The sequence below is a fragment of the Lutra lutra genome, chromosome 4 (genome assembly GCF_902655055.1).
Source record: "Lutra lutra chromosome 4, mLutLut1.2, whole genome shotgun sequence".
NCBI classification, from domain to species: Eukaryota; Metazoa; Chordata; class Mammalia; order Carnivora; family Mustelidae; genus Lutra; species Lutra lutra.
Window position 1 is genome coordinate 13,802,941 of NC_062281.1, and position 23,450 is coordinate 13,826,390.

Genomic DNA, 23,450 nt, shown 5'->3' on the forward strand with positions numbered 1-23,450 from the left:
CAGGCACTTCACACCCAGCTCTGAGCTAGTTGCTGGAGATATAGCACTCAGTAACACGACACATGGCTCTTATCCTCATGGGATTTACAATCTGGTGGAATATATAGACAGGTAAATAGGCAACTGCAATGATAGGTTTAAATTCTAGATAATGGGGGGGCAAGAGAGGAGGCAGTGGCTTCAAACTCTTCTGTGGGATGAAAATTTCATTGAGAAAAATACATCTCTTAAAATACCTTGAGAGATGTGAGAAGAGCCATTGGTGGGTGGCTGCTGGGGTCTGATGGGCACAGGTGTTTTCTTCTTGGCTGTGAGCCTGGGTGGGGCTGTTTGCTGCAGGGGTGTGGGCTCAGGATGTGTGTGGAGGTGTGTTTGTATGTCTCTCAGTGGGTAATTTGTGGGTGTGTGGCTGTCTGATGACAGATGAAGGGCGGCTCTGATGTAACAAGAGACATGTTTGCATCTGGGGGTTGAAGAAACACAGAACTTTGGGGCTGGAAGGGTCTTTGAAATGGTCTGGTCTGGTTACTCATCCTCTTTTCCTTCGGTTGCAGGCAGCTAAGTGGAGGACTGATCCCAAGCCTTTTAGCTGGTCGATCTCTTGACTTGTCACCCAAACATGTTGCCCAGCTAAGACCAACTAGATTCTTTATTATCATTATTATTTTTAAAAGATTTATTTATGGGGTGCGTGGGTGGCTCAGTCACTAAGCCTCTGCCTTTGGCCCAGGTCATGATCCCAGAGTCCTGGGATCGAGCCCCACATCGGGTTCCCTGCTCAGCGGGAAGCCTGCTTCTCCCTCTCCCACTCTCCCTGCTTGTGTTCCCTCTTCTGTCTCTCTCTGTCAGATAAATAAATAAAATCTTAAAAAAAAAGATTTTATTTATTTGTCAGAGAGAGAGAGTGAGAGAGCACAAGCAGGGGGAGCAGCAGAGGAAGAGGGAGAAGCAGGCTCCCTACAGAGCAGGGATCCTGATGAGAGACTCAATCCCAGAACCCTGGGTTCATGACCTGAGCTGAAGGCCCATGCTTAACTGACTGAGCCTCCCAGCTGCCCCAGGCCAACTAGATTCTGAGTGAACTTGGCAGTTGCATTCAGAGAACATTTGCTGGCCTCTCTCAGTCCTGGGTGACAGAGGAGGCAGGGTGACCAGGGAGAAGGTAGGAGCACACAGGCATGGCTATGAACAAGGCACAGGGCCAGGGCCTGCTCTCAGAAAGGGCTAGCTGAATTTGAACCTGCATTATATTTCATGGAAAGCTATTTCAATACCTGCCATTTAAAAACTTCATTTCACATACAATTCTTCCATTTTCATTTCAATGAATGAAAACCCGATTTTTTAAAATTTTATTATGTTATGTTAGTCACCATACAATATATCGTTATGAAAGCCCGAATTTAAAACTGCATCAGCTAGGGACGTGATTTAACAGGAGATGCTATTGTGTATCAAGATGCCCTAACGTGCTTAGAGTACAAGTTGGTCTGGGGAAATCTTGGAGGAATTTCAGAAGGTGGAAAGGACCTTTGCCCAGGGTCAAGTCTGTTGTGTCAAAAAAGGCATGCAGGTTTTCGGTCACTGTCCTTGTATGTCCACTGACAAGGCATGATGATCCCAACCTCTTCATGCCCCACCCGTTGTGCAGCATTCGCAGGATGTTCTGAGCCCGAAGTCGTTTTCTCTGCCCGGCATGATGTCTGATTCTGTCCCACAGTGTGGGAACCTCACCTCTCAGACAAGGTGGTGCCAGGAATGAAGCCCTTGATACGTGCCTGGCAGAGGCTGGTTTGTGTTTCCATCCAGGCGATGTCACCCAGGGTGAGTTCTGAAGTCAGCCAAGTCCAAGAGGTGGTTAAGCTGCTTTGAAAATGTTTTATTAAAAATATTTTTAATAGATGAGTAATGCATAACTGTTGCTGAAAAATGAAAACAAAACACCCATACAATGTACTGGAAGATAAAAATCACCATTCAAAGACAACCACTTCTAAGATTTTAGAGTGTGTACTTCCAGACTCTTTGCCTATCTGTAGTGTGAATGTACTTTTGAAATGAAATAGACATCATGATGTAAAGCTCTGGGAAACTGAGCCAATGGCCTAGCCTTCCTGAACTTTAGTTGTTCATTTGGTTTTGGTTTTTGGTTTTCGGTTTCAACAAAACAGGAGTGATGACACCCAGAGGATTCTTATCCCCTCTCAGGACCCTGCCGCCGTGCCGTGGAAGGCCAAGGAACATGACAATATAATGTGCCTTTTGGTGGAGCCCAGCCTTCAAACCATCCCAACCCAGGCACTAGCCATGTGCTTGAAAAAGCCCCCAAGTGATTCTTGTCCCTACTCCTTGGAATCACCCTCAGCTATGGGAATCCTCCCAGATGAGGCTCCATGCCCAGTGGGGCAGAGAAAAGCTGTCCCTGCCATGGCCTGTCCCAGTTCCTGCCCCACAGAAGCAGGGAGCCTAATAAAAATGGTTGCTCAGTACATTTTACATTCGGAGGTGTCTATTTTGCGGCAAGAGAGTCAATAGCTAGAATATTATACGATGCCACTTGAGAAGCACTTCAGAGAAATCCCTCACCTGTATAGAGGATTCACCCCTCTCCACTTTGTCAGGGGAATCATTTCTGGCTTCCCCCTCCTCTCTTTTCTGACTCTTCTGTCTTGCTTGCTCAGCCTTACAAGCCCTGTCAAGCCTTCTCTAACGAGAAAAAGCCCTTCTCTTATCACCACCATTTTGGTGACCTAGCAATCTTTTCTTGACCTAAGCTTGATCAGTTCCATTCTTGAGAGGACTTCCCATACTTCCCACTTTGACAAGGCAGAGTCTGGCTTAGACTGTTGGTTGTTCTCTGTGAGCCTCATCACAAAACTCTACCCAAAGACCACTTCATTCCACGGGCTTCTACTCAGCTCACTGACATTCTCCTCTCTCTGCTTGCAGGTTGCTCCTATCTCCCCTGCTATCTCCTTCCCCACTGGGTCGTCTTTGGCAATTTCCTTTTCTTCTCAGGCTATGCATGGATGGTCTCCTTTCCCCATCATTGTGGGGATGAGACCTGCATCTAACTCTCCAGTGAGGGATTTCCTGCTAAGATCCAGGCCTAAAATTTAACCTGCCCATCAAATATCTCCATGCAGGGGAGCCTGGGTGGCTCAGTGGGTTAAAGCCTCTTCCTTTGGCTCAGGTCATGATCCCAGGGTCCTGGGATTGAGCCCCGCATCGAGCCCTGCATCGGGCTTTCTGCTCAGCAGGGTGCCTGCTTCTCCCTCTCACTCTGCCTGCCTCTCTGCCTGCTTGCAATCTCTGTCTGTCATGTAAATAAATAAAATCTTTAAAAAAAAAAAAAAAAAACCTCCATGCATCTTGATGCTTCAAACTTCCCTGAGCAACTTTTGTGATCCTTTTATGGAAGTATTGGTACTCAGTCAAACCTCAGCTCGTGAGATCAGACAGATCCAGTCTCAAACAATGACCGGCCACTTAAAAGAGGTGTGTCATTGAGAAGGTAACTTCACTTCCCCAAACATCAATTTTTCCTTCTGTAAAATGGGGATAATGATGTCTTTACCTCATAAATCATGAAAATGTTGTAGTTGTTTAGAATGTAACTTGTTATGAATAGTAATTTTAAAATGTTATCATCATCATACAGGCTTATTTTATAACATTTGGAAAATTCGGATAAGTGTCAAGGCTAAGTAATGCTAATGTGCAAGTATGTTCCCATTTGTCTTGTATTTTTGTATGTGTGTGTGTGTGTGTTGAAGATGCAGGGGTCTCAATGGCTCTGCCGTTTCCCCAGCCTCTTAAGATAGAAGGTTTGGTGTCATCCTTTGCCTTCTTTCTCATAAATTCACACAATAAGTCATTTAGTTCTGCTGATTATAGCCTCAGATTTCCCTCAGAGGCAATGTCCCTCCTTCTGCACTGTCACCTTCACCATTTTCCTGAGTTTTCACTTTTCAGGCTTTTCCCCCACTTTTAATTCTAAATTCACATGGTCCATTTCCTCAAATTACAAAGGTAAATGTGCCAGCTCCTCCTGAAAATACCTCTACAGCTTTCCTTTGCTTCTGGGGTGTACCAGCTACTTCGTTTCCAGCCTCCTCTCATGTCTCACCCATACCAACCCCGGCCACATTTCCTGGAATATCTGTGCCCGTGTTCCTTCTGCTTCAAATATTTGTCCAGCTTGTTTGGATGGGAAAATTCCTGCTCATCCCTTAAAGAACACATTAAAGGGCTCATTTACTTTAGCCAAATGCCAGCTCCTTAGGGAGCCCTCCCTTTCCATTTCCCTAAACCCTGTCCCTCAGCCTTTGTTGCTTCTCCCCCTAAGGACCCCAACTTTCATTGCTTTGCTCCCACCACGGTTAGAGCCCTGACCCTGTGGTTCAGTAATGTATCGGGTTGTTTGCTCTCTGTCAATGCCTCATGAGAATGTCATCTCCAGTACCTGGAAGGCACATTGGGACTGTTCAGTAAATATTTGTTGAATGGATGGATGGAGGGATGGCATGGTGTGGTGTATGAAAGAGAGCAAAGGATTCTATGGAAGAACACCCGAGTTCATGATTTGGTTTCTCCATTGTTTTACCTGCACAGCTTTGAGCACATGATGTCTTGGAGACTTGTGTGTGTGTGTTTTGTAGGTTTTTGTTGTTGTTTGATTTTTTTATTTCTTTTTTTTTTTCCTTTTTTTTTTATTTTTTTATTTTTTTTAGCAGGTTGGTTGAGATGCTCCAATGAGATCATGGAAGGCAAAATGCTTTGGGAAATAAAAATGAAATTCTAAGTAGGCATACTTACTAAGTAGGCATTCTAAGTACAGCATACTTACTTACAGTTATTATTAACTGAAAACTAAGTAGCAGGTGAGTTTCCATCTGGTCTTGCTCAATAACTATGGTCTATGGATAGGATCTTGACTGAGGATGGGTAGTCTCCTGTCTCATCCCAGGAGCTGGGTGCATTCAGGCAAACCCTCGCCCAGTTCCCTTCTGGGTTATGTTTGCATATTTCTGGCCACTCCCACCTCTCTGTGTTTGTTGGGAGGCCCAGATGAGATAATGCATGTTAAACATCCGTTGCGGTTAGTGTCTGGAAAAGGCACTGGAGCTTCCCAAATGCATGGTGCTTCTTCCAGGGAGCCTGACAGCCTCCTGGGAGGCCCATGCTCTTGGCTCTTGCCTGAGATTTCTACTCCCAACCCTAGAGTCTCATTTGATTGATGATATGTCTTCTGTTTGCTAATGAAAGTGCAGGCTAGTTCCTGCTTTTTATTCCATCCCAGTGCTGGGGTGACTTGAGACCTAGACTTACCTGCCTGAGGAGTTTGCTGTTGAATTAACATTTACCCCATATCCAGGAGGGGAAAACTCTACTTTCCTACTTACTAATGTGCTCATAGATTCCATTTCCGAGAAGGTTTTTCTAAGCTCCCACAGAGGGTGAGACCATAGCATCTCTTCTGATCTCGTTCGTATCTTTGTTCATTAACTTTGTAATCCTATCACAGTTATCATGATATTGATGTATTTATTATCAGTCTCTCTCCTGGGTGATATCTGGTTCATGGATATTTTCCTTCTGCCAGCACATTTCCAGGCACATAGAAAATGTCATTAATATTTGTTAAGCAAGGAAGCAAAAGAATGTTCTAAACTGTTCAGTCCCCTGCACGTGCATTGTCCATTTCTCTGTTTTTTAAAATTTTGTTTATTTATTTGTCAGAGAGAGATAGAGAGAAAGACAGAGAGACAGAGCAAAAGCAGGGGGAGCAGCAGGCAGAGGGAGAAGCAGCATCCCTGCTGAGCAAGGAGCCCAACATGGTACTTGATCCCCGGACCCCAGGATTGTGACCTGAGCCGAAGGCAGACACTTAACTGACTAAGCCACCCAGTCTTTGCCCATTTCTACATTGATATGTTCATTTCTGTGTTTAGCCAGCCAGGAATGTTTTCTCTCTCTCTCCCACATATACACATGCACAAGCACACCTATTAAGTTATACCTATTAAGTGAAGTAATGCACTTAATAGGCCAGAAGCCCAGTAGCAGGCCCAGGAAAAGCACTTAGCAGGGTAGCAGCACTGCTGCATGTCTATGGTACTGAACCTCTAATCTGCAGTCCTGTATCACTTGTGCGCCACGCACGGCCCAGCACACACAGCATGTTCCCCTTCAGTACACCTGAAGTAAGTGCCCACACAGCCCCTGTCTTCTTTCATGGAGATAGAATGGAATTTATGGAGTCATGTGATGGGTGTTTTTATCACCATTGTCCAGAAGAAAAGCTAGTGATTCAGAGAGAAGAAGAAGCTCTGGCCCTTGTGCCTTATCCTGTGCTTGTCTGGTGAACAGGTGCAGAGTTGGTCAGATAAATGACAAGCAAGACAGGACAGAACACCTGGGCTTATGGATCTTTAAGTCTGACTCTGTAAGAACCAATGCACTGTGGTAAGTACCCACATCAGTCCTGGAGTCAGACAGAGGTGGCTTACGCCTTGAACTGTGTCACTGCCCCTCATCATCCTAAGGAGCCTAGAGACTTTACCTAAACTAGTTAAGTCTTCATTTCCACATGCCTAAAAATGGGAGAAAAGTTACCCAATGTCCCTGGGTGGGTGTGGCCTGGAGTACCATGGGGTAAGGCCTGGAACAATGCTGGTGGCCTATTATTAGTAGCCTTCTCCTCCTACCTAAAGAAAGATGTGCTCCATTTCCTCTCCCATCTCAGTGCAGGAAGAGGAAAGATTTCCCTAACAATCCCCCAAGCCTCCTTCCTCTCTCCAGCACTCTGCGGGGGTTCATGTCTTCCCTGACATCCCGCGCGCGTCAGTGAGCACAGCAGGGAGAAATCAGTGTGCGTGAGCCTAATTGAGACGAGTCTGTTGGCGCTGGCCCTGCATGCAGGTGCCATAATAGAACTGCCAAATGGCTTCTGAGGTTTAACGATCCTCCCTGGGGTAATCTAGGCCAGCATCGATTGGCATCTTTGGGAGTTGTCCCTCGCTGCCTAACCAGCCACCTGTCGCTCAGAACCCCAATAAAGTCTCCGCCACACACCCAGCATGGAGATGGGAAGGTGTCGATATTGGTGTTTGATGAGGAGAGTTATTACTTTAGAAGGGCTCCAGCTAGGGGACCGGAGGTGCAACAGAGAAGGGAACCCTGCCGTGATTAAATATTCATTGAACAGTCATGCCATTAGTGTCAGAAAGTGGCAGCAATGCCACATAAGATAAAATGGGCACAGAGGCTCCAGCAGGTACCCAGGGGATCATGGTTTCCTCCTGCCCCCTGTCCCCACCCCTTTCATCAGATGAATATATTTCTCCCTGAGCTAAAATATTCTTGCTGTCTGAAGCAACTTTTCCAAAGGCTAACTCCTGACTTTTCAAATTATATCCAAGTGACAGCTGCAGGCTCTTTGTGTTCCAATAAGCTGAGTTCACAGTAGGCAGGGGGCTGGCCAAGGGAAGAGGCAGTGCTGAGGTTTCCTGGGAGCAGAAGGCCTGGGCTGGGCCCAACCTTGCAGTGTGGCTTCCATTCTGCTACCGCCCCCTTGTCCAAACCTCCCCCTCGCTAAGGTCCCTGTGATCTTCCACATGGCATGGCATCCTTCTGCCTTCTCCCAAGCTCTGAGCATTTGGCTCCGTGGTCTCAGAGTCTAGAAATCCCCTCGTGTAAGGCTTCTGGGATAGGAACCCCACCTGCTTCTGCTTCTACCTCTCTGCTACATATTTCCCTTCTTTCTCTGACTTGCCATTCTGATGCTCCCTGTAAATTCTGTAATTGCCTTAATTCTCTGACTTGGTTCCAAGCATTCTCCCTGGATTTAATTGCTAGGTTGTAATCAGTAATTATAGTACATAGAGCAATGGCCCCACAAAGATGTGCCCATTTTTATCCCTACAACCTGTGCATGTGTGAGCTCACGTGGAAAAAGGGAACTTGTGGATATGGTTACTGTAAGGTTCTTGAGATGGGGAGATTATCCTGGATTACTGTTTGGGCCTCCACGAATCATAGGGTCCTCATAAGAAGGAGGCAGGAGTGTTAGGGTCTGACAAAAATCCACGTGACAGTAGAGAGAGAGGGACATACAGAGATTGGAAAATGCTTCACTGCAGGATTTGAAGACAGAGGATGTGACCATGAGCCAAAGAATGCAAGGCAGCCTCTACGAAGTGGGAAGGTGAAGAAGCAGAGGGCATTCTTCCCTAGAGTCTAGAAGGAGCCCAGTCCCACGGAAGCTTTGCTTTAAACTCAGTGAATCCCATTTTGGGTTTCTAATCTTCAGAAATTTAAGATAATAAGTTTTGGTGGTTTTAAGCCAGTACATGTGTGGTAATTTGTTCTATCAGCAATAGGTACCTAATACCATGATCTCCATAAGGAAAAAGAGCATGGTTTGGGGGTGATTAGAAAACTAACTGACTCCTGGTTCAATCATATTTACTCCTTCTTCCTCATAAATTGGACTCAAAGCATTAAGTGATCATTCATTTACTCAATTTATACAGTCTACTCATTAACATTTATCAAAGGTGCACTGTGTGCCAGGCCCGGTGGTATCTGCTGATACACTACAGCCTGTCCTCAAAGACACAGTCTCTAGAAGGGGTGTAAGTGTATGAGAAAAACTATTGTGGTCCTTATGGAGAGCTCAGAGCTCAACAGGATTACAATACATAGTTTATGAGTATAGACCAAGAGAAATCTACACAGGGGACTGTGGAGGCTCAAGGGAAAGCGGACCTTTCTCCAGGGTTGTGAGAACACTTCACAGAGGGTAAGTCTTGAGCCATGTTTTGAAGGAGCAAGGGTGTAGGCCCAAGGGGTAATGGCAGACGGGTCTTTGCATGCAGAAGAAGCCCTTTGAGAAGAGGCACAGGGGCATCCTGCAGCCTGAGGTTGGTGGTGGACTTTGAGTAGTTGCGTGTGGGTGGAAGATTCAAGCCCATGGCAGGAAAATAAACCTGAGGGGAAGAGAGTGGACAAATTATGGAAGAGCAGACCATGGGTTTCCAAGTGAAGGAATTCAGACTTAAAAAAAAAAGGCACTTTCTCAAGAGAATGAGAAGACAAGCCATAGAGTGGGAAGAAAATATTTGAAAAAGACATATCTGATAAATGGTGGTATCCAAAATATATAAAAAGCTCTTAAAATGTAACAATAAGAAAGCAAACAACCTGATTAAAAATGTGCTAAAGATTTGTGCCCAAAGAAGATGTATAGATGACAAATTAGCATATGAAAAGATGCTTCACATCGTATGTCTTCAGGGAGTTGCTCATTAGAACAACAATGAGGTACTACTACTACCTATTAGAACGGTCAAAATCCACAACACTGAGCACACCAAATGCTAGGGAGGATGGTGAGGAGGTGAGGTAACAGGAACTCTCATTCACTGCTGGTGGGAATGCAAAATGATACAGCTACTTTGGAAGACAGTTTGGCAGCTCCTTACAAATCTAAATATACTCTTGCTATATGATCCAGCAACTGTGCTCCTTAGTATTTATGCAGGGGAGTTGAAAATTTATGTCCACACAAAAAACCTGGACAGGGATGTGTTTAGTAGCTTTATTCATTATTACCAAAACTTGGAAGCAACCAAGATGTCCTTCAATAGGTGGATGAATAAAAAGGCTGTGGTCCATCCAGACAATGGAACATTATTCAGTACTAAAAAGAAATGAGCCATCAAGTTCATCAAAAAGACATGGAAATTTACATTATCAAGTAAAAGAAACCAATCTCAAAAGGCCACATTCTGTATGATTCCAACTATATGACCTTCTGAGAGGCAAAGCTATGGAGAAAATAAGAAAATCAGTGGTTTCAAGGAGTTATGGGGTAAGAGGAGAGAAGAACAGATGGAGCACAGAGGAGTTTTAGGGCAGTGAATCTGTGAATTATAATGGGGGTATGTGTCATAATAGATTTTTCAAAATCCATAGAATGAACAACACCAAGAGTGAACCCTGATGTAAACTATGGGCTTTTGGTGATAATGTTGTGTCAATGCATGTTCATCTGTTGTGACTAATATCCCCTCTGGTGTGGAACATTAACCATGGGGAGGCTATGCGTGACTGGGACAGGGGTATATGAAAACTGTACCTGCCTCTCAACCATGCTGTGAACCTTAATGTGCTTTGAAAAATATAAGTCTATTTTTTTTATTACATTCTAAGTGCCAGGACGTGTACCAAGTTGTCACATCATCTCATAGACTATTGGGTGAGAGAATGCGTTATTAACCTCATTTGACAGATTAAGAAATTGAGTTTAGCATATGTAAGCAGCTTGTCCAAAGTTTAACAGGTAGCATATATTTTCCCCATGGTCTGGAAAAGGAAACAAGGCCCAGAGACGTTAAATCAGTTGTCCTCGGTCACACAGGTATCAAGTGGTGGAGCCAAGATTCACATCTAGTTTCTGAACCCACAAAACGTCAAAGTGTTTGTCCCTAAATTTGGCCCGAGATTATTCTAACATGTTTTTCCCTCCATTCCATGAGGGGAGGATTTCAGATGATGGAGTGGCTGAACAATGGGAAACACCCACCCACTCAGTATTTCTGATGATTTTAGGATCCCAGATTCATCCCATTGCATTTCAAGTGTGCAATTGTTCCTCTCCTCCAGTAAAGTGAATAAGGTCATGCCTAATGTGCCGGTTTCAAGCTTAGGCCCCAAGAGGCCAGGTATGCTTCCATTCATTCTTTGTGCACAGTTAGGCTTCCTTGTGTTCACAAGTTGGTTTTGCTCTATTAACTTGCTTGGCCTAGCCTGCTGAAGGAAAGGGGACCATATAGAGCAGGAGACACATGGATGAGAATCAAGACACGGTGAAGCACCAGCCATCCTGATCTGATGGTCACCCGCAGCCGACTGTAAACCCACGAGGAAGCTTGGTGGAGGTGAGAAGAACCACCACACTGAGCCCAGTCAAAGTCACTGACCTCATGGTCAGAGTTTTAGGTCACAATGTTTTGGGAGGCTTGTTTTACAGCATAGTTAATGTATGCATAAGGTCTTAATAAATATTCATTGAATGAATGAAGGAAAAAAGACCCCATCCATCCTGAATTTGACAGCTAAGTATTCTCCTTGCCTCTTCATGGCAGGGAGGACATGGTGCTAGCCAGCAGAGTACGCTGGTTGGGAAATTTCTAGAAGAGGACATGGAGGCTTTGAGAGGCACCTTGCCCAGGGTGACAGTTGATGATGGAGCTAGGACCCAGACCTCAGAGCTGGCTCCAAAGCCCATGCTTGCACCCATAATTGCTGATTTTGTATATTTGCAGCTCTGAGAGAGGGAAAGGATAAGCACAAGGTGGAGGTCCAGGCCTAATCCACAAACCTCCTACAAGAGTGAGGGCTTCACCTTCATTTCACAAACACTGACACTGAAATGTTTTATGGCAAGTCTGTGATGAGCGGTGGTGATGCTGGTGATTCATGGAAGAAATCCCTGTTTGACCATCAGACATTAATCATGCAGAAGAGGCAGAAGCATACTTGGAGGTAACAATCAAGAGAGTGGTGCTTTTGGGGGCTGCTTCTATCTTTCTCACAAGTGCTTGAAACAAGTGGGATGTCATAGACAGTTACTGGATAAGAGAATCGCTGTTCAAGGCAGACATTGCATGCTATATACCGGCAGCTCGTGGTCCAAACACCGCCAGTCAGAAATTTGTTGTCCGGCTCCGCATTGTCCTGAGCCTTCTGACTAATCAAGGAAAGAGAAATAGCTCCAGATATGGTGGTTCCTGATGCTCTATTTCAGGCTAGTGTTGGTGACGGATTTAACCAGCTTCAGGATTCTTAAAGAACCCGGGGAGCATTTGGGATGGTTGAGACTACCCACCACCCTCCAGAGTAGAATTCTGTCAGCTCAGGATAACTTGGCACTTTCAATGTTTCCAAGAGGTCTGTTGGGCACTCAGCCCCATCTTTACATATGCACGCTATTAGCGCTTCGTAATTATTACTTAATAGAACCTTACTGGATACAGCATTTCAAAGCAAGGTGTCTAGGGTAGGAAATAATCAAGAGTTACAGAGATGGGGAAATCGCATGGTCTTGCTTACATGGATGACGCAGGAGCTCATCCTATGTAAAGTTTGCGTCCTTATTTACTTTTTTCCCTTTCATTCCTACCGTTTTATGCCTTCTGTTGGTATCTGCCTCTCTACCGACATTTTCTACTTCTTTCCCTGCTAAGTGTCAACATAAGAAGTAAACCTCACCACTCCCATGCATCCGTGGGAAGAGAATGCCCTTTTGGCTAGGGTTACCTAGTTTTACCCTATTATTGAAGAGGCTGGTGGGGGGGAGTTACCTCTGGGACAGCCCACCCAATGGCACTATCATAATTGTAGTTGCCACTTACATTGTTGAAAGCATGTTATATATTTGACTTGAGTTCAATCTCATAATGTTTTCATGAGGAAAGGACCATCATTGCCCTCATTTGATAGATGTGGGAATGAGGTAGAGGGAGCTTGATGTATTCAAAGTCACGCGGCTTGTAAGTGGCAAAGCTGGGATTTGAACCCCGGCAACCCATATCCCACATTACCTTCTAAAGTTGGAGTTAATTATGCTAATAAGGCCACCAATGAGCCAGCCCATATTCGGTTACTCAGTCTAAGTCACTGCTGCTCCTTTTTTTTGTCACCCAGTATATGTGAAGGCCAAGAGTAAGCCAGCCCATATTCAGTTACCCAGTCTGAGCCTCCTTCACTGTTTTTTTGCCACCTAGTATACGTTGTCAAGTACACAGTGTAAAATGTTTCCAAATTAGAGTCCTTCTCTGTTCTCTCTCTGACAGCCTGGTGTCAACACTCCCTAGCTCCAGGAATAGCTCTTTAGTAATTGCGAAAATATTCTTTCCCTCTCTCCTCCGCTGGCTGGTTTCCAAGTGTTAGGTTATGGGTCTGGGTGTCTACACGCTCTGAACCTGTGGGATAAGACACAATTTGGAGCCTCAAAGGAAGCTGCTCTTGGCAGTTGGACCCAGAAGGGAGCAAAGTCATGTGGCCTGTGTCTCTGTCTCTGTGGATTTTCCTCCTTCAGAGAGACATAAGTATTTACTTAGGGTCTTTCCCCAGGTGCTCAGAAAAGTTGCTTGTACAAAAGTCAGTGATGTTATCCAAAGCTGAAGCTGAAATCCTTGTGTGAGTTTGCCCCATAAAGGGAAATCTCTGAGCTTCGAAGACAGGCAGACGTGATCTCTTCTCCCAGTGCTGCCTCCTTACTAACTGCACTAACCTAAGGCAGTTACATAGCTGTAGAGCCTCAGTTTCCTCATCTGTAAAGTAGGAGAAGTGGGCTTTTTTTTTTTTAAAGATTTTATTTATTTATTTGATAGAGAGAGATCACAAGTAGGCAGAGAGGCAGGGAGAGAGAGAGGAGGAAGCAGGCTCTCCACCAAGCAGAGAGCCCAATGCGGGGCTCGATCCCAGGACACCGGGATCATAACCTGAGCTGAAGGCAGAGGCTTTAACCCACTGAGCCACCCAGGTGCCCCAAAGTGGGCTTTTTTTTAATACAGAGTTCCCCGAAGTGGATGTCAGGTATCACACACTTCTAGAGGACTGAGAGCTCACTGCAGAGTAGCAATACTTTCTCCATCCTCTCTTTGAGGGTCTCCAGATATCTATTGTTTCTGCACTCAAATCAAGAGGCTGTCTCTACCATTTGGATAGTTGTCCCCATAGAAATGGCTCATGTGAAATTGGGTCTAGGTAAACATGTGTTGGATTCATCTCCTGCTACAGGTGTTTCTTATGTGCCTAGAATTTTAATAACTTCTGGGGGTGGTGCTGGGTGGCCATAAAGTGGGAGACAATGTCGTGTGTACCAAGTTTGTCCTCTGATGGAGACACACATAAGGGAAATAGTAAGAAAAGTGGAAAAAAATTGGTAGAAAATGAATGTTTTGGAAATGATGTGAATTGTGTAAAGAAGTGATAGCTGTGATTCTCCCACTTGGAAGGGTGCCCATCCCACAATAGGGAACTGGGTCTAGTTAAACACGTGTCATAATTTGATGTGTCTTGTATGTCCTCTCTGTGTTTGTCTTGCTGAATTGACCAGTCTTATTTAGCAGAAATATGATGAAGGCCACACATGCAACTTTAGATTTTCTAGCAGCCTCATGTAAAAAAGGTGAAAAGAAACACGTGAAATTATTATTATTTTTTTTAGATTTTTTTTTAATTTTATTTTTTATAAACATATATTTTTATCCCCAGGGGTACAGGTCTGTGAATCACCAGGTTTACACACTTCACAGCACTCACCATAGCACATACCCTCCCCAATATCCATAACCCCACCCCCCCTCTCCCAACCCCCCTCCCCCCATCAACCCTCAGTTTGTTTTGTGAAATTATTTTTTAAAAAGATTTTATTTATTTACCTGAGAGAGAGAGACAGAGAGAGAACAAGTGCACAGTGGGGGGAGGGGCAGAAGGAGAGGGAGAAGCAGACTCCCCTCTGAGTAGGGAGCCCAACGCAGGGCTAGATCCCAGGACCCAGAATCTTGACCTGAGCCGAAGGCAGATGCTTGACTGACTAAGCCACCCAGGTGCCCCTCATGAAATTACTTACAGTTTACTTCATTGAAGCCAGTATATTAACAATATTATCAGTTCAACTCGTTATCAATGTAGAAAATTACTAGTGTGATATTTTACATATTTTTTTCCATATGAAGTCTTCAAAACATGTTGTGTATTGACAGAGCACATCTCAGTTTCAACTAGTCTCATTTCAAGTACTTGTAACCGCCCATGGCAAGTGACTCCATGTTGGATAGTGGAGTGCTGGATGCTGAGTCCTTTGCGGCAAGAGACCTGTCTTTTCTTCTTCTTTGAGATTTATTTATTTATTTGGGGGGAGAGGCAGAGGAAGAGGGAGAGAGACAATCTCAAGCAGACTCCCCACTCAGCACAAAGCCTGATGTGGGGCTTGATACCACCACTCTGATATCACAGCCCTAGCTGAAACCAAGGGTCAGACTGAGCCATCTGGCTGCCCCTTGTCTTCTTTGTATCTCCACTCTACTCATCCTTGTGCCTAGGACATGCCCTATGCTGACTCAGCATCTGGCCTTCTATTGCATGGATTTGAGTTCCATTTCACACTTTTACTCAAGCAGCTTACTTCCACCTTCTCCTGCCATAGTGAAGTAAGTGACACTCTCTTCCTTTGCCCATTGGCCCTCACTTGTCCCCCTGAGCCTCTTGTTGGCACCTTCCTGTTGCTGGAATCAGTAAGAAACTCTTTTCACGATGCACCAGCTGATTACCCAATCCAATGCTGATGTGCCTTCAGGGTGTCCCAACAGACGGCCTTTGGTCCTGGACATCCCACTAATGAGCAGACACTGAGGGATTGGAACCAGTTAAAAGGAGGCAGCAGAGAGTGAGAAAAGGTTGACAGGGCTGGATTTATGTGAAGAGGTTGGGAAAGATGGACTTGGAGATGCACAGAGAAGACTGAGCCACGTGAGGTGTTCATACTGTAGCAGACACATGAAAGGATGTGCTGAGAAGGACAGGGACCAATTATTCTCATTAGCCGTGAAGCAGGGGCTTGATCTCTGGCAGGACAACTGAAATTATGGAGACAAAATTCAGCTATTAAATTGAAGAGAAGAAAGAAGAGGACTATGGCATCAAACACACTTCTGTTCAAACCCTGTCCACTTACAAACCCTATGACCTTGAGTATATTACTCAATTTCTCTGGGCCTTGGTTTTGCCATCTCTTAAATGGGAATAAAGTTTCAACATTAAAGGTGATCTCGACTATTCAATCCTGTAGAATATATATCCCCCGGGGCTGTGCTTGGCATTAAAGATGGCATTCTCTTTCAGCCCCTTAACATTCTATGAGGGGGTCACTGTGTGTTGGTTAGCAGGGGCTAGGGACTCTCACCCTCTAACTATAGCACTCAGTTCTGTATTTGGGCAACTTGTAGAACTTAGAGGAGAGAGAAGATCTCTGGCTGTCCTTGCTTGTCTCGGAAAATGGTTGACTCATTTCCAAAATTAGAACATAATTCATTTGGTAAGTGCTCTAAGACCAGGTAAGAAAAGTTCAAAAGCAGGAAGTCCAAAACAGGAGAAATAAATTCTGGCTGGGAAGGCACAGGGTGACAGCAGACACTTTTTCATATGCTAGTTATTGAATTCTTCAGGTAGCTACTGTTAATTCCCCCTGCCACTTCTTTTAACTAGATGAGAAAATGAGCTCAGAGAGGGTATTATATAACCCACCCAAAGACATGAAGTCAAATTATGGTAATCAGGATCCAAATTCAGATCGGACTCTGCTATCCAAGCTCTGGTTTACCGTGCTGTTTCCACCAGGGTTACCAAACATTGATCAGGTTCTGCTGTACACGAGACTCCAACCAAGAAACTGGAGGGATGTAATCCATTTTGGGAAGAGAATCTTTCCTTCTGATGTTCTACTCCCTCTCCCCAAGTCTTTGGCTGGATTTGTAATTCTCACGAAATCAGACTGTCTGGTTTCAGTGTTTTCCAAATGTCTGGGGAGAATACTGCTAATGGTATGAGGCTGTGAGAAAGTTGTTCTCTTTTTGATTCTCTTCCGTTTCTTCTGGGGAGATGCTCAGTTTGGTGCTATTCCTTTTGACTTTTCTAACATTTGCTCCATTCTTTCTGAAGGAAGAGAGAGGAGGGCTCCAGAGCAGAGCTTGGGTGAGCAATGGGGTCTACCTGGAATTTAACACCATTGTGATATTTACATAGTATTTTCTATTTAGGGAAACTGATACTGGTTTTCTATTTATGTAACAGTATAGTTTCCATGTACGGTAAATTAAAAGTGATTGAATTAAATATCTACGGTAAATTAAAAGTGATTGAATTAAATATCTGAAGTCAATGGTGGTGTGTGCCGTTCACAGACCTGTCAAAATTGCTCCAGAAATACATAAAGCTTGGGAAACACTGATGCATGCCCATATTGTCCTTTTATGGCAGAGATCAGAGCACAAGTGAGAAGTCCCTCATTTGCCTACAAACGTCCCTGTTCAGATTTACTTTGGAGTAAGGCCTGCACAGGACTTTGGGGCTTGAGCAATAATTCTGCCCTCAGGGAAGTCACTTACCTTCTCAGAACTTTTTCTGCTGAATTACACTGATCTCTGGGGTTCTGCAGTAGTTCCCAAATTTCTGTGGGGATATCTGCAACCCCCACCTTGCTTTTGCTCTTTGAACTCAATAATTTTTAATGGGAAGCTTCATGATCTGGGTTTGGGAGCTGGTTGCAGGAATTAAAAATGGTGGGGACCATGGCAAAGGTCACCACTCATTCAGGCTCATTAGCATTCTCTCTTATCTGAGTGACGGCTCCAACTGCCCCCACAGAATTGGGTAAAGGGATGGCTCTTTTGAACAAATATATTGCTGAGCCCTTTGGAGAATGGTGTGGGATTTAACCTCTCAGACAACCCACTTTATGCAGCATGGCTCTGCACTTAAGGTCTGGTTTTATTTTACCAATGGCTTTAGCTCTCTTAGTGACTTTCAGAATACAAGGACAATGTTGGTCCAATTTGTCCTGTAAATGGACATTAAATAGTGAATAATATTTGGTCAATTTTCCAACTCTTTTCAGTATTTAAGCAAAGATAATTAGAAATTTTAATTATAACTTTCTAGCCTGGGACCCACAGGCTAAATATATTATATTTAAGACCTTATATTATAGGGACTGATCAACTTTACTTATTTATTTATTTATTTATTTATTTATTTATTTATTTAAAATTTATTTTCAGCATAACAGTATTCATTGTTTTTGCACCACACCCAGTGCTCCATGCAATCCATGCCCTCTCTAATACCCACCACATGGATCCCCCAACCTCCCACCCCCCACCCCTTCAAAACCCTCAGGTTGTTTTTCAGAGTCCATAGTCTCTCATGGTTCATCTCCCCTTCCAATTTCCTTCAACTCCCTTCTCTTCTCCATCTCCCCATGTCTTCCATGTTGTTTTTTATGCTCCACAAATAAGTGAAACCATATGATAATTGACTGTCTCTGCTTGACTTATTGCACTCAGCATGATCTCTTCCAGTCTCGTCCATGTTGATACAAAAGTTTGGTATTCATCCTTTCTGAGTCAACAAAACAAAGAGGCAACCCACGGAATGGGAGAAGATATTTGCAAATGACAGTACAGACAAAAGGTTGATATCCAGGATCTTTAAAGAACTTCTCAAACTCAACACACACAAAACAGATAATCATGTCAAAAAATGGGCAGAAGACATGAACAGACACTTCTCCAATGAAGACATACAAATGGCTATCAGACACATGAAAAAATGTTCATCATCACTAGCCATCAGGGAGATTCAAATTAAAACCACATTGAGATACCACCTTACACCAGTTAGAACGGCCAAAATTCACAAGACAGGAAACAACGTGTGTTGGAGAGGATGTGGAGAAAGGGGAACCCTCTTCCACTGTTGGTGGGAATGCAAGTTGGTGCAGCCACTTTGGAGAACAGTGTGGAGATTCCTCAAGAAATTAATAATAGAGCTTCCCTATGACCCTACAATAGCACTACTGGGTATTTACCCCAAAGGTAAGATGTAGTGAAAAGAAGGGCCATCTATACCCCAATGTATAGCAGCAATGACCACGGTCGCCAAACTGTGGAAAGAACCAAGATCCCCTTCAATGGACAAATGGATAAGGGACTGATCAATTTTTACCCTAAAGGAAAGATGGTAAACATTTTAGGCTTTGCAGACCATACCTACAACTTGAGTATGGTCATATGGAGGCAACCACTGGCAATGGAATGAATGAGCTTGCCACTGCTCCTATAGGACTTTATTTATGAAATCAGGTGATGGGTTTGATTTGGCCACCAGGCCAGTATGCCAAACCCTGCTTGAAAATGTATTTATTTTTTTACCCTTTCTTCTATACCACATGCCCACACACACCCTCAGTTACTTTGTTTGGGAAGCAAGATAGCCTGGTGGTTAAGGAAATCTCGGATGGGGATAAGACTCTTCTGTGCAGTCCTATCCATTGTTTTGTGAATCATACAGTGGATAAAAAATATGCATACCTGGGGCGCCTGGGTGGCTCAGTTGGTTAAAGCCTCTGCCTTCGGCTCAGGTCATGATCTCAGGGTCCTGGGATCGAGTCCCACATCGGGCTCTCTGCTGAGCAGGGAGCCTGTTTCCTCCTCTCTCTCTCTCTGCCTGCCTCTCTGCCTGCTTGTGATTTCTCTCTCTGTGTGTCAAATAAATAAAATCTTTTAAAAAAATATGCATACCTTTCAGGACTCATAGGAATTAAAGGAGACACACATGTCACATGGTTGACACATGTTAAGTGCTCATTACATATTTATTTGCAACTCTCATCTCCATTGTACTCCCTAACGTGCCATAGAACCAGAATGACAGTCTCCTTCTTTGCTCATACTCACAAAGTCCTCACAGAACAGCTTTTTCCACTCCCCCCACAAGCCTGGGCTGAGCCGACATAATTTCCTCAGGTGCAATGTGTGGCTGTTCTTGGCTTTCTGGCCTGCTGGGCTCCTCTGAGTCTTGGGTGTGGAGAAAATCAAGCAGCCTCTTCCAGGAATTCAGTGAAAAAGAATTTCTAGGCAGAATGCCTAAAAGCTACACTATGTTCTTAGAAAGCAGCTGTTGTATCTGTTAAGAGTTGACTATGTGAGACCATTGGCAGGAGGTTTTTTTTTTGAGGACTGACTCTGAGACACTTGGCTCCAAAGGCTTTAGGTGACAATACCACCACCACCTCCACGGCCAACGACCAATACCACTCCAAGACAATCCTGGAAGGGTGGTGTGCTCCAGAGATTTGACAGCTATCCTGACAGTGCCTTCACCTGCTCCCTGCAGATTGGGGCCCCATTAACTCTGCCCAGTCCAAGACAAAACACAGCAGAAGAGGGACGGAAGACAACAGAACATCAGCAGGTGACTTGGGTTTCCTTCCAGGGCTGTATCACAAAAAGACCCTGTGCTAGCCAGGCTGACTTCTATTTCCTCTGTTGGTACAAGACTTCTACCAAGCTTACTATCTTGGAGTCTTTGAAAGTTAGAGCTGACATGGCTTTTGAAAATACCTTAGTCTAACTTTTGTTTTCCACCATAGCAGGCTGAGCAAGGTCCAGAGAGAATATGGCAGTTGCCTCAAACTATGCCTATCTCCTGCTAAAGTCAGGTCTTCTGAATTTCCCATTTTGGGGCCATTGTCACAGTGAGGTATATGAATTTCTGCTTGAGAGTTTTCCAAGGATTTAAGTAGTGAATAACTTAGAAGGAATATTTCTCCTCTCTTACCTCATAACACAAATTATCAGCCAGTTCTCACAATATATAAATACACACACATACACATAGGTATTTATGTATATATATGCATACCTATTTATAATTTAAATATTCATTCATTGTGTATCCATTTCATAAATGTTGAGTGCTTTTTTTTGTTTCTAGTACTGTAATTAGAATCTATGTTGTATATATGTGTGTGTGTGTGTGTGATTTTGTGTGTGCATGGATGCATGAGTGTGTTTTGGGGAGGGTATGGTATAATAGCAAGCAATTCAGTTTTGGCCCTTATGAATTTATAGTTTCATGTGGGTCAGAAACTGGAGAAGGGCTCAGCTGGATAGATATTTGTGGCCTCCCACTGGATTGCAGGCTGATGTTGGCTGAAGCTTCATTCTTCTGAAGGCTTAACTGGGCTGAACATCTACCCAGGGGCTGAAAAATCCAGGTCCAAGTTGATACTCTCAAAGCACCGGCAAGTTGGTGCTGGCTGTTGGCCAGGGGCCTAGTGCTTCTCCATGAGGATGTTTGAGTGCCCTCATGGCCATTGGTGGTTGGCTCTCCCCAGAGTGAGCAATTCGTGAACCCAAGCCAGAAGCTACAGTGACTTTTATGACCTAACCTTGGGTGTCACACATCTTCACTTCTGCCATATTTAATTGGCTAGCCATGAATCAATGTGGGAGATAATTCACAAAAGCATAAATACTAGTACATGAGGATCTTTGGCAGCCATATTGTAGAGTGGCTTCCATGTAATCTAAGTGGGAAACATATGGATAATTTTTATTCTGTGTGATAAATCACATGAAATAGGAAATATAGAGCTTAAGAGGGCAAAAGATAAGTATATAAATAACCCACTCTGGAGTTGGGGGAGCATGACATTAGTGACATTCTGTTAAAGACTTTTTGGAGAAAATGGAATTTAAGCTGAGGCATGACTGTAGAGTAGGAAATGGACAGGCTTGGGAGTGAACATGTGGGAAGAGTGTTCCAGGCAGAAGGAAGAACGTTCCTTAGGTTGCAGCTTGAATGCCACTCCCTCCAAAACTCTAGTCCTAGGAGACATAAGATGAAAAATAAAAAGGCTCATACTTAAATAAGTTGGCAAAATACAGTATACTTCAGATCTTAAGAAAGATTTATAGTTCTCTCTGACACACTCAAGGTTTGAGAAATTTTTCACCAAAGATAACTTTTAATAGTTCCACTCTCAACTTATTTGAACATGGGAAAAAGTAATGTTCTGTGGAGCATATTTTGAGAAAAGTTGCACTAGACATTCAGATCAGTGCTTTCAGTGGTCACCAAAACCTTCTTAGTAATTTAGAGGACAAGAGAAGAAGCTATGTGGTTTCCCTACTTGAAGAGTATGGAACAGAGAATTCATTCATTTACCCACTTTATTAGTGAACACCCTTTTGACCATAAGAGATGAAATCTGATTCAAAGAAGCTTCAGCCAAAAATTGGAAATTATTATTTCATGTAATGAAAAGATCAAGAGTAGATATTTAGGCTTACCTGGATCCAGGTATTCAAACCAGATCATCAGAAATCTGCATAGACCTTATTCTCAGCCAGAGTCTTTCTAGATGATGGCTAATGAGCCCACCAGCAACTTCGATTTATCATATGCCAGCTGAGTAACCATGAAAAAAGATGATGTCTAGTTATTTCAGCAAAAGCAAAAGCAAAAGCCAAAAAACAGATTGAGTTGGTGAGGTCATAGGCAAAGAGTATACAATGTTACACATTGGCTTGATATGGGGCAGGTGATCCTTTGGAGCCAAGGGATTGAGGGTAGTCCAATCGGAAACTGCATGGATTTAGAGAGAGAGAAGAATGAGTCATTCTTCAAAAGGTAGAGGACAATTCTTGGACAAAAGTATCCAGGTAAATAAAAACAAAAGGTGTCTATTTCCACCTTCATATATTAATTGACCATTTATTAAGTTCAGTTTCTTGTTTACTCACAGAGAATACAGAGATTGTTGATCCCTCCCTTCAAAGGGCATGGAATCATGGATACCAAAGGGTCACCCAGGCTGAGTCACTAGATGTTGGCTTTATTTCTGTACTTCCAATTCAAGAGTTCCAGGGTATGCCTCAGAGAAGCTACAAATGACCACCTGTCATATAGACAGAAATGACAAGGGCATTTCTTACAGGTGCCAAAGGTCTGTAATTATAATGGTGTTCTAACAAAGGCCATGCCAAGGGCAGAGAAGGTAAGTCATTCATTCTACACTGATGGTTTTCAACTATCTCTAACTATCATAATCATTTAGCAAGATTAAAAAAAACAAATGCCAGAGGCCTAACTTACAGATTTTTATTTAATTGGCCTGGAGTAGGGCTACTGGACATGGGTCTTTTTAAAAAGTCTTCTGGCCTGTTGTGATATGCAACCAGGACAGAGAACCATTGCTCTAAATAGATCATCAGCTGCTTGAGAGCTGCTTCAAGGCGTGCTCTCCTCATCATTGACTCCTTAGCACCTAGCACAGGGCCTAGCATAAAGTAAGGGCTCAAGAAATGCTTTTTGAATGAATGAATGAGAGATTTCTGCAAGCAAGAATCAAAACCTTGGTTTTTCCCTTTCCTCCTACATCCCGGGCATCTTGAAAATCAAAGGGCACATTTTCTTTGAAGGGTATACAATATCTTCAAAGTGCACTATGCACCATAAGTGACTCTTAATCTCACAAAACAAACTGAGGGTTGATGGCGGGGAGGGGGGTTGGGAGAGGGGGTTGGGGTTATGGACATTGGGGAGGGTATGTGCTATGGTGAGTGCTGTGAAGTGTGTAAACCTGGTGATTCACATGCCTGTACCCCTGGGGATAAAAATATATGTTTATTAAAAATAAAATTAAAAAAAATAAAAAAGAAGAAAAGAAAAAAAAGTGCACTGTGCAGGAATCTTGTGAATTTACACAGCACTGTGGTGAATAAGGTTTTTTTTCCTTTTCCCCACTTAACTAACAGGGCACTCAATCAGAGAGCACACAAATGATTTGCCTCAGGGCCTCAGAGAGGAAT